Raw genomic sequence first — 10,052 nt, 5'->3', positions numbered from 1 at the left:
CAAAACCAGATGCAGTTGAATTAGAACTAATTCAACTGCATCTGGAATCACTAGGGTCGTGAGGAAGGAGTGGCTCACTCTTATGGGGGTGTCCCAGGAAGACTGAGCAAAGGAAAGATGAGCCCATTTAATTCCTACAGGGATTCTCCTGCTAAGGGTTCAGTGGGGCTGTGGGCGATGATTTATTCCACTGGCTGCCCACCATCATGAGTCTGAATGATAGTCCTTACTTATCAAGGAGGCATTTTCCTCCGTGACCATACACTTTTCTTACAGGTTTCTCTTTCAAGCCACCAAAATTTATCTTCTTGATATACAGCAATGATAGCATCTACCTCGATACCCAGCAGTTTCAGTAGTCTCCAATATTAACAGTGTCAAAAATCGCTTATCTCTCTGTTTTCTGCTCTGCAATCCCAACTCCTATGATCCCCTGGTGACAGGGATAGTCCACACTCACAAAGCTGATGGAGAGGATTAGGTGCCCTCTTCAGGTTGCCTTTGTATCATGGCTTCCTGAGATAGCCCTAGATGGTACAATAGATTAGCAAGAGCGGACACAGAAACGTGCTGTGCAAACGCCTTGGGGGTTTTCCAGGGAAAGGTTGTCCAAGAGAAATTACTCAGGCAAAGTCCCTTGCCTAAAACTCTGGGCTGGTGGTAATTTGCCTTATGCAATGAACTATTCACAAAAAGGTATCTGCTTTGTGAGCAAATGTTGGTTTGTCCACTTTCTCTAGTTTTGGCAGGTTGGTGACACTCTCAATCATTGCAGTTTTTATTATTTTACTATTTATTTATTTATGGTTTTTTATTATTATTATTATTATTTTTTAATAATAAATTTATTTTTTATTGGTGTTCAATTTGCCAACATACAGAATAACACCCAGTGCTCATCCTGTCAAGTGCCCCCCTCAGTGCCCGTCACCCATTAACCCCCACCCCCACCCTCCTCCCCTTCCACCACCCCTATATTTATGGTTTTTTAAATCTGTTATTTAAACTCAGTTTAGTTAACATGTACTGCATTACAGTTGTTTTTTTTAATTGTAGTAAAATACACATAACATAAAATTTACTATCTTCACCATTTTAGACGTATAGCTCAGTACTGTTAGTTGCATTCGTACTGCTATACAATCAATCTCCAGAACTCTTTTCATCTTGCAAAACTGAAACTTTATCTTTTAAACAACAATCCTCAATTACCCTCTCTTCCCAGCCCCTGACAACCACCATTTATTTTCTGTTTCTATGAATTTGACTATTCTAGGTATCTTATATAAGAGGAATCATACAGCATTTGTCTTTTTGTGTTGGCTTAGCATTGTGTCCTCAAAGTTCATTTGTATTGTAGTTATGTACAAGAATCTCGCTCCTTGTTCAGGTGGAGTGATGTTTTATTGTGTGTGCGTGTGTGAGTGTGTGTGTGTGTGTGTGTGTGGTTGTGTACCATATTTGTTTATTACTTCAACTGCTGACAGACATTTGGCTTTTTTTTTTTTTTTTAACCTTTTGGCTATTGTGAATAATGCTGCTATGAATATGGGTGTGTAAATACGTCTTTTAGAATTTGCTTTCAATTCTTTTGGATATATACCCAGAAGTGGAATTGCTGGATCCTAGGGTAATTCTATTTTTAATTTTTAAGGAACAACTACACTGTTTTCCAGAGCACCTGCACCATATTACGTTTCCACCAGCAGATTTTAAGAGTTCCGACTTGTCCACATCCTCACCTTGTTATTTTCTGTTTTCTAAAATAATAGTCACCCCAATGGATGTGAGGTGGTATCATGTTGCAGTTTTGAATTACATTTCTCTAGTGATTAGTGAGATTGAGCATCTTGGCCATTGTGGTTTTGATTTCACTTATTTGCTGCCACAATGCGTAGCGACTCTTAACGCTACAGAGCCTTCCTGATGACGGTTGAAATTCAGTCCTTCCACCACACTCATCTGCTTGTCCTTCAGTCCAGGGACCTTCTGTGCCTCTCTTTTCTGGCCTCATGAGAGGGGCACTTCCTTGCCCTTGGTATCACATTTCTTCCTGTTTGCCTTTTAGAACAAAATGCCATCCTGGTGTGCCCATAGGAAAGCCGGGGGAGTGTTCCTCAGATCCTAGTCTGCTGCAGACTCATATCGAGGAGCAATCTCAGCTCATCCTGGTTGACTCTCAGGGAGATGGGAACAAAATTGCCTTGTGATGTGGTGTCTAAGAATTGGGAGTCCTCTTGAGATGCTTTAGGACAGCAGTTGTGGCTGAGTGAATAATTAGATTCTCTGCAGGCCAGTTGGAGGCCTATTCCAGGCTGGGCCCAACTTGGAAAGACTCAATGGTTTGAATTAGAATCCCAGGGGACTGGATTCTTGTCAACACCCTATCAGGTTTTATTTTTGCACCTCTTACTCTACCACCAAACCCTTTCTTGCCCAGTGTCTGGATCAGCCTCTGTTTCCAGGCAGGGCTGGGCACAAGCTAGAAGCATGAACCATTTTTCCATTCCAGTGGACCTCAGGTAGCTGGTGGTACTGCTTTTGCAGAGCCTTTCTACTCTCACCACCTCTTGTCGTGGGCTGCTGACGCACTCATTAATTGATCAATTAATTAAACAAAGTTTGTTGCTTATCTACCCAGTGCCAGATCTCATGTTTTCATAAGGTTTCTTTGATTACAAGTGTCAGAATCCAATTCAAGCTATTTTACATGCAAAAAGTGTGTCTGTCATAAAGATGGAGGGAAGTTTTATAGAACCCAAGGACAAGAATGCAACCGGGCCTCAGAGGGCACTGGAAAAATCATCAGGCAATATCTGAAAAGCCATCATGAACCCAGAGGTGCTCTCATCTGGTCCCTAGTCTCTGCTTGAACGTCTGTTTCACTCTTATTTCTTTGAAGACTGACTTTTTCTGCATCTCAGTTCATGTGATAGGTGCAAAAGGCTGCTCACAGCTCTCAACTCATCTGTGCAAAAGAGCTACCCATGCTGATGTTGGGTCTATCAGTCTCAGTTCCTCAGTTCCAACAGGACAGGGGAGAGAATCTGACTCACTGAGTTTGAATTAGTACCTACCTTTTGTCTAATAAACAATGGCCAAAGGAGTAGGACTGTGAAGTGCAAACCCTCAGAGGATCACTCCCAGGAATAACAGGTCAATTTAAATGGTCACTGTGAACTGAAAGGTCTCTACTGTGTGCTGCTAGGTTTGTGGATTATAGAAGTAAGTACAGCATAGCCCCAGCCTTCAAGTAGCTCCACAGTTAAGGAGAGACAAATAAGTGTACATTAAATACAATGAAATAAAACAGTAGTTGCCAACTGGGGATGGATGATTTTGTTCCCTTGGAGACATTTGGGAATATTTGGAAACATTTTTGGCTGTCACAACTAGGGAAGAGGGAGTTGCTGCTGGCATTAATAGGCTGAGGCCAGCGATACTGCCAAACACTCTCTAATACATCGGACAGCCACCACAGAAAAGGCTTATCTGGCCTCAGCTGTCAATGGAGCAGAGATTGAGAAACTGAAATAAAATCATATATGCACATCCCAGCCTCTTGCTATGCGAAAAGTCATTGCCTCCACTCTCATCTCTGGGTGCAGAGCTGGGGTCTGGAGGAGGGCTGTGTGTGGGGGCAGGGGGGATGCAGCTGTTCTCAGCCCTGCCTGCTTGTTAGAGTTCCCCAGGAAACTGTGGACCTGCCCAACATATACCTGGAGCCAAGCCACAGTCCCATAACTTTTGGTCTAACTGGTAATGTTTTTTATTTGGCAGTGCAAGAAGCTTGGGATATCTATTCAGGAGAACTGGATTAGACCATCCATAGAATTCTTGGACTCTAGCTAGACCCTTCTCTTCATGAGGTCTTCACTTTCAGATCTGGGAAGTGGAAAACATCAGCCTCCTAAGATTGTTTAAAGGCTCCAAAAAGGTAGGAGATGTGGACGTGGTCTGCAAACCTAAAGCTCTAGGAAGGTATTATCACTAATATTAGAGCTGGCTCTTGACCACACACTCTCAAGGTTTTCATTATGTGCAGGAGGTGACAGCCTGGAAACTGGATGACTCACCCCAGAGGATGGTGTGCTGCTAACTCGAAGCATATTTAAGAAAGAGGAGAGAGCCCACATCCCAGTATTTAATTAGGTAGGGACTCCACAGTCACAGAGCTACAACACCTTCCCCCTTTAAATGCAAAGTAGTTATTTCAAGAAAAAAAAAAAAAAAAAAAAAAAAAAAACCTAGGGAGAGTGTTCAGGAAAGGAATCTCTTAAATAGCATGTGAATGAGGGCAGCGGCAGAGACCTTGGCAATGAGTGAAATCCATGGGGTTCTGCTTTTAAAGCACATGGGGCCATGACTGTATTTCATCAACAAAATAGTGCTGCTTAAGGGCCAGGACCCCTCGGGCAGGGTGAAGGCTCATGCTTCCCCTTGGGAAATATCTGTCAGAAGCATTCATTTTGTTCCACAGATATGTCTTCAGAAGTAAAAGAGGATTTCACATGAAATGAAAACAAAGTGTATTTCTGACAGACAGGTAAATGCCCCTTTGCAAAGGCAGTAATAAAATGTTTGTCAGGGAGGCAAGGAATCTCAAACTTATTTTTGATACAGGTTCAATTGCTCCTTTAATCCCAAACAACCACTCCGTAACTGTAGGAAACAGAGCAGCCCAAGGATAATTGCCAAAATGGGGAAGAGGTAAACCCACTGCTTTCTATCTTGAAAGGATTTAGTCTGCCTTTCAAAAGAGGTATACGTGAGAGCAGCTCACAGCGGAGAATGCCTCCTCAGCGTCTCCCTGCTGCAGCCACGCTCGGAAGCCAGCCATCTATCACATCCCCGGGAGGATGGAAAGTACTCTTTTGTAATCACCACTATTCTCCCCAAAGTACACAGATTGAAACATCAAAAATTCATAGAATAATCTATGTCAAAGATGGAAAAGATGCATTGGGGTCATGGATCCTGTCTCCAGTGGTCCAGACAGCAGAGGTAATGATCATCCTTGACCCAGACAGCACCTCGCACTTGCCCCAGAGTGCTTTGCACATCAATTTTTACATGGAGGATGTTTATTCTTCCACAGCTTGTCTCTGACTAGTGTTCAAGGCTGTACTTACTCAAATAATTCCCCTTTCCTCCTCTCTAGATATTTTTTCTGAGGCTCTGAGACTCAAGGAGGAACAGAAACAAGTTCAGGTCGATACTAGAACCATGTGAGCACATGGGAGATTTAGTTCATGGTCAGGGTAACGGGTGAAGGCCAACAGCAGGAAATCACTAGGAGCTTTTTGTCAACTGTCCTAAGGAGATCCCCAAAGTCATGGTCCAGATATTTGGACCAGGATAAGCGACACTGCAATTAGTTTCAGGTGCTCTTTTTTTTTTTAAGTTTTTATTTATTTATTCATGAAAAACACAGAGAGAGGCAGAGACATAGACAGAGGGAGAAGCAGGCTCCCTGCGGAGAGCCTGATATGGGACTCAATCTCAAGACCCCGGGATCATGACCCAAGCCAAAGGCAGACACTCAACCATTGAGCCATCGAGGCGTCCCTAGTTTCAAATGTTTTTTGACCACAACCACTATTATATATTCCTGAAGGCTAATCTATGCCAGACTCTGTGCTAGGCTGGTCCTGGGGATAGAGAGATGAGTGAGACAGAGAAGGGACAAAAAGACCTAGTCCTTAAAGGATTTCACAGTGGGTTTGGTTAAGAGGCACCTGTACTCTGAAAACTAAAACACTGATGAAAGAAATTGAAGACAACACAAAGAAATGGCAAGACATTCCATGCTCATGGGTTAGAAGAACAAATATTGGCAAAATGTCTATACTACCCAAACTACACATTTAATGCAATCCCTATCAAAATACCAACAGCATTTTTCACATAACTCGAACAAATAATTCTAAAATTTGTATGAAACCACAGAAGACCCCAAATAGCCAAAGCTATCTTGAAAAGCCAAGCTGGAAGCATCATCACAATTCTGGACTTCAAGTTATATTATAAAGTTGTAGTAATCAAAATGGTATGTTACTGGCACAAGAAATAGACACATAGATCAGTGGAACAGAATAGAAAACCCAGAAATAAACCTACAACTATGCAGTCAATTAATCTTTGACAAAGCAGGAAAGAATGTCCAAAAGAAAAAAGATAGTCTCTTCAACAAATGGTGTTGGAAAAACTGGACAACATGCAAAAGAAAGAAACAAGATTACTTTCTTATACTGTACACAAAAATAAATCCAAAATGGATTAAAGACCTAAATAAGAGATCTGAGGCTATAAAAATGCTAGAAAATAACACAGGCAGTAACCTCTTAGAAGCCATAGCAACCTTCTTCTAGATATGTCTTCTGAGGCAAGGGAAACTAAAGCAAGAATAAACTATTGGGACTTCATCAAAATTAAAGGCTCTACACAGCAAAGGAAACAACTAACAAAACTAAAAAGCAAACTATGGAATGGGAGAAGATATATGAAAATGACATATCTGATAAAAGGTTAGTAATTAAAATATATAAAGAACTTACACAACACCCCAAAACCAAATAATCCAATTTAAAAATGGGCAGAAGCCATGAACAGACATTTCTTGAAAGAAGACATCCAGATGGCCAACAGACACTGAAAAAATGTTCATCATTGCTTACTATCAGGGAAATGCAAATCAAAACTACAATAAAATATCACCTCACACCTATCCAAATGGCTAAAGTCAACAACACAAGAAAAAATAGGTGTTGGCAAGGATGTAGAGGAAAAGGAACTCTTGTGCACTGTTGGTGGGATTGCAAACTGGTACAGCCACTATGAAAAATACTATGAAGGTTCTCTAAAAAGTTAAAAATAAAAAAAAAAATAAAAAAAAAATAAAAATAAAACTCTGGTGATTCAGCAATTGCACTTCTGAGTACCCAAAGCCTACAAAAAGACTAATTCAAAGGGCTACCCTTACGTTTCTAGTAGCATTATTTACAGTTACCGAGCTATGGAAGCCCCCAAATGTCCGATTGATAAATGGATAAAGACATTTATATACACACACACAATGGAATGTTATTCAATCATAAAAGAGTGAAATATTACCATTTGCAACGACATAGGCAAAGCTAGAGAGTATAAGGCTAAGCCAAATAAGTCAGTCAGAGAAAAAATACCATATGACTTCACTCATATGTGGAATTAAGAAACAAAACAAATGAGCAAAGGGAAAAAGAGAGAAATCAAGAAACAGACTCTTAATTATAGAGAACAAACTGATGGTTGCCAGAGGGGAGGTAGTTGGAAGGATGGGTTAAATAGCTGATGGGGATTAAGGAGTGCACTTGTGATGAGCACTGGGTGTTGTATAGAATTGTTGAATCACCATATTGTACACCTGAAACTAATATAGCACTGTATGTTAACTAACTGGAATTAAAACAAAAACTTGAAGAAAAAGAAATAGGTTTGGAATAATACTTGGCTAGCCTGTTCCCTTTTCTATTTCTACTAATAGAGGAAAAAGAAAAATCTCTCTACTTAGATGAAGAGAGAGAGAAAAGTTGGGAGTGAAGGAAGAGAGTATGTGCAGGTGAGGATCATTGGGAAAGCCTCCTGTGTCTTAGCTCCAAATTGGTTATGAAGGGTCTATCATCTTTAGAAAATATGGAGGAGCCAAGAGTTAATGGAATGCTAGAAGATGACAGTGTTTTAGCAATTCCCATGCTGCCATGGGATGGGAACAGGAAACTAAAATACAGGTATTAGGGGCAGGAAGGGCCTTAGACAAACTGTTGGGTTCCTGCTGCCCCCAAAAGTGTAGGGGAGCAATTGTATTTTCTTATACTCCTAAGATGGATGTGGGAGTAGGCTGAGAGCATGTCAGAGATCCAGAAGATCCAGAAGATGCTTCTTAGAACCAGAAAAAGCACTTTTCAGATATTTGTTAACTTATGCCTACTCACGTTCACTTTGGTAAAGCAAGTCATATGACAGAACCCAAGTTGGGGGCCGAGTGGAGGTGGGCTGGGAATATTCTTTGACTTTTTAGTAGGAGGAACAGAAATGTCACAATGAAAGGGAATGGGCCCAGGGAGGATAAAGAATTGGAGCTATTAACAATCTACCACAGCAGGTAAGTGAGAGGATGGTCGAGATGGAACACTGGGTGAGCCATTTTTAAGTGGCTGCTACATCAGCTTATGTTCAAAGCCAGGCTTAGAGCTCAGTATGGGGCAGACATGTTTCAGGTAAAGAATGGAATAGAATAAAAAGATGACGATGGACGTACACATGGCCAAGCATTTGGCTTCCTCTTGAATTGCTTAATACCTTGGGATAACTGCAAGCCTGATGCCCCCAGTTTGAAGTGTTGCATGAAGTTGCTTAAAAAAGTGGATTCATGTTTAACCCCGCTAGGTAATTTAAGATACTAGCTGTCAAGTTCTCCAAATCCATTTCTCTTGTATGGTTGATGAGTGGTCATCCAATCTATTGAAAACTGCACTAAGGTACTTTTGGGTACTTAAAGATACAGGGGATGTTGATATTTATATGCTGTTATATTGGTTAAATTTCTTGCTGGGAAGTATCATCTTTGGATCAACACATGAGGTAGAATCAATGTAGTGGTCAGCAGAAATTGGGAGCCTGGAATTCCATAGCAGCCTTCTGTCAAGCCTCATTCCTTTCATCCTTAGTGGGCTTAGGCCTACTGCATGGGTGAGCCAAACCTGACAGGAGGAATGAAATTTGTATCGTATCCACCCCCACTCTGGATGGAGTTTATGAGTCACCTGTTGCAGACCTGCTATTCCAGGGAGACTGTTTGCTGGTGAGCACCTAAGCCATAGCATTTCCTATCCCAACCCTCTTAACACTTGTCTAGTGAGAGCCTTTCATTTTTATACCTGTTCACTGTTTGGCCAGTGAGGCGTCACACAGCAAATAAAGGGATTTGGAAGTTGTATTTTCAAGAATTATTTCTCAGCAGCCACATTCCATATCCACCTCTCCTCTATCTTTGTCTGTTTGTAATCCAACCTCTTATATCCCTGCAGTGTCTTTTCCTTCTACCTTATTTCTTTCAGCATTTGACCAAGCATGTCTTTTCCTGGCTCTCAGTAGTCTCCTTCTGATTGATTAGGGCATGACCTGGATGGATTTGGCATATTGACCTCTTTTTCCTCAGGACCCTCAGTCATGAAATACCGCATGAGCTTCCCCATATCGATGAGCCCTTGTGTATGTATATGTGTGTATTGCTTCTCTGACTCCAACCCTGGAAAGACGATGGTCAGAAGACATGAGGCTTCCAACTCAGTCTGGGGCTCGGATTTGAGCCCCCAGTCCAGTCAGGAAAATTAATGAAAACATCTTCAGTTCTGTCAGTTTCTTTCCCTTGGGGCTTGGATAGACCTGTTCCTTGGGTCCTCCTGTGATTGGCTGGTGTCTGCTGTGAAAGAACTGATTGGCCACAACTTGATGCTGCTGTTACCTGCATGTCAGGTGTTCCCTACCATCAGAATTTCCTCCCATCAATTTTCTCAATTTCTCAGCTAGAGTCTCTTTGAGTTCTATGCTTTGGGTAATCCAGATATATCAACTACACCAACCGCTGTCGCCAGTTCACTTCTCCAATATCCAGTCAAATAAGTCCTAGGTTTGTCTGTCTCTACTCTTGGTTGCTAATGTAACTCACTCTGCCCTTCTGGAGAGATGACACTTGGTAGAAGGATGACCAGGCTGAGACCATGACATTATCCCTTTCCTGATTTATACTCATGATTCTATCAATAACAGTAGTGCAAAGCTTGAGCAGATGCCTCAGGGAAAGAATCAGAGCTGCAGGTGGAGAGGAAATCTGAAAATAAAAGATTGCAAAATATTTTCTTAAAAACCCCAATCTACAGAGATGATCACTCTAACATTTACTGAAATGTCAGTGTTCTCTAAAGCTTTCAAATACCCATCCTGGTGATTAAGAAATCAATAATTAACATGCAAATCTGAAAGCTCTAGGCAAATTGAATATTAATTACTGA

The sequence above is a fragment of the Canis lupus genome, chromosome 21, assembly GCF_003254725.2.
Source record: "Canis lupus dingo isolate Sandy chromosome 21, ASM325472v2, whole genome shotgun sequence".
Taxonomy (NCBI): Eukaryota; Metazoa; Chordata; class Mammalia; order Carnivora; family Canidae; genus Canis; species Canis lupus.
Note: the sequence above shows the minus strand (reverse complement) of the source record.